The sequence below is a fragment of the Leuresthes tenuis genome, unplaced genomic scaffold (assembly GCF_036924035.1).
Source record: "Leuresthes tenuis unplaced genomic scaffold, fLeuTen1.0.hap1 SCAF_19, whole genome shotgun sequence".
NCBI lineage: Eukaryota > Metazoa > Chordata > Actinopteri > Atheriniformes > Atherinopsidae > Leuresthes > Leuresthes tenuis.
Window position 1 is genome coordinate 27,671,229 of NW_027325373.1, and position 2,101 is coordinate 27,673,329.

Sequence of the window (2,101 nt, forward strand, 5' to 3'; positions counted from 1 at the left end):
CACATCTCCTGCATTGTCTCCTCTGCTCCTCACATCTCCTGCATTGTCTCCTCTGCTCCTCCCATCTCCTGCATAGTATACTCTGCTCCTCCCATCTCCTGCATTGTCTCCTCTACTCCTCCCATCTCCTGCATTGTCTCCTCTACTCCTCCCATCTCCTGCATTGTCTCCTCTGCTCCTCCCATCTCCTGCATTGTCTCCTCTACTCCTCACATCTCTTGCATAGTATACTCTGCTCCTCCCATCTCCTGCATTGTCTCCTCTGCTCCTCCCATCTCCTGCATTGTCTCCTCTGCTCCTCCCATCTCCTGCATTGTCTCCTCTGCTCCTCCCATCTCCTGCATTGTCTCCTCTACTCCTCCCATCTCCTACATTGTCTCCTCTGCTCCTCCCATCTCCTGCATTGTCTCCTCTGCTCCTCCCATCTCCTGCATTGTCTCCTCTGCTCCTCCCATCTCCTGCATTGTCTCCTCTACTCCTCACATCTCTTGCATAGTATACTCTGCTCCTCCCATCTCCTGCATTGTCTCCTCTGCTCCTCACATCTCCTGCATTGTCTCCTCTGCTCCTCCCATCTCCTACATTGTCTCCTCTGCTCCTCCCATCTCCTGCATTGTCTCCTCTGCTCCTCCCATCTCCTGCATAGTATACTCTGCTCCTCCCATCTCCTGCATTGTCTCCTCTACTCCTCCCATCTCCTGCATTGTCTCCTCTGCTCCTCCCATCTCCTGCATTGTCTCCTCTACTCCTCACATCTCTTGCATAGTATACTCTGCTCCTCCCATCTCCTGCATTGTCTCCTCTACTCCTCACATCTCCTGCATAGTATACTCTGCTCCTCACATCTCCTGCATTGTCTCCTCTGCTCCTCACATCTCCTGCATAGTATACTCTGCTCCTCCCATCTCCTGCATTGTCTCCTCTACTCCTCACATCTCTTGCATAGTATACTCTGCTCCTCCCATCTCCTGCATTGTCTCCTCTGCTCCTCACATCTCCTGCATTGTCTCCTCTGCTCCTCACATCTCCTGCATTGTCTCCTCTACTCCTCCCATCTCCTACATTGTCTCCTCTGCTCCTCCCATCTCCTGCATTGTCTCCTCTGCTCCTCCCATCTCCTGCATTGTCTCCTCTGCTCCTCCCATCTCCTGCATTGTCTCCTCTACTCCTCCCATCTCCTACATTGTCTCCTCTGCTCCTCCCATCTCCTGCATTGTCTCCTCTGCTCCTCCCATCTCGTGCATTGTCTCCTCTGCTCCTCCCATCTCCTGCATTGTCTCCTCTACTCTTCCCATCTCCTGCATTGTCTCCTCTACTCCTCACATCTCCTGCATTGTCTCCTCTGCTCCTCCCATCTCCTGCATTGTCTCCTCTACTCCTCACATCTCCTGCATTGTCTCCTCTACTCCTCCCATCTCCTGCATTGTCTCCTCTGCTCCTCCCATCTCCTGCATTGTCTCCTCTGCTCCTCACATCTCCTGCATTGTCTCCTCTGCTCCTCACATCTCCTGCATTGTCTCCTCTGCTCCTCACATCTCCTGCATAGTATACTCTGCTCCTCCCATCTCCTGCATTGTCTCCTCTACTCCTCACATCTCCTGCATTGTCTCCTCTGCTCCTCACATCTCCTGCATAGTATACTCTGCTCCTCCCATCTCCTGCATGGTCTCCTCTGCTCCTCCCATCTCCTGCATAGTCTCCTCTACTCCTCCCATTTCCTGCATTGTCTCCTCTGCTCCTCCCATCTCCTGCATTGTCTCCTCTGCTCCTCCCATCTCCTGCATTGTCTCCTCTGCTCCTCCCATCTCCTGCATAGTCTCCTCTGCTCCTCCCATCTCCTGCATTGTCTCCTCTACTCCTCCCATCTTCTGTATAGTATACTCTCTGCTCCTCCCATCTCCTGCATTGTCTCCTCTGCTCCTCACATGTCCTGCATTGTCTCCTGTACTCCTCCCATCTTCTGTAGTCTCCTCTGCTCCTCACATCTCCTGCATTGTCTCCTCTGCTCCTCCCATCTCCTGCATTGTCTCCTCTACTCCTCACATCTCCTGCATTGTCTCCTCTGCTCCTCACATCTCCTGCATTGTCTCCTCTGCTCCTC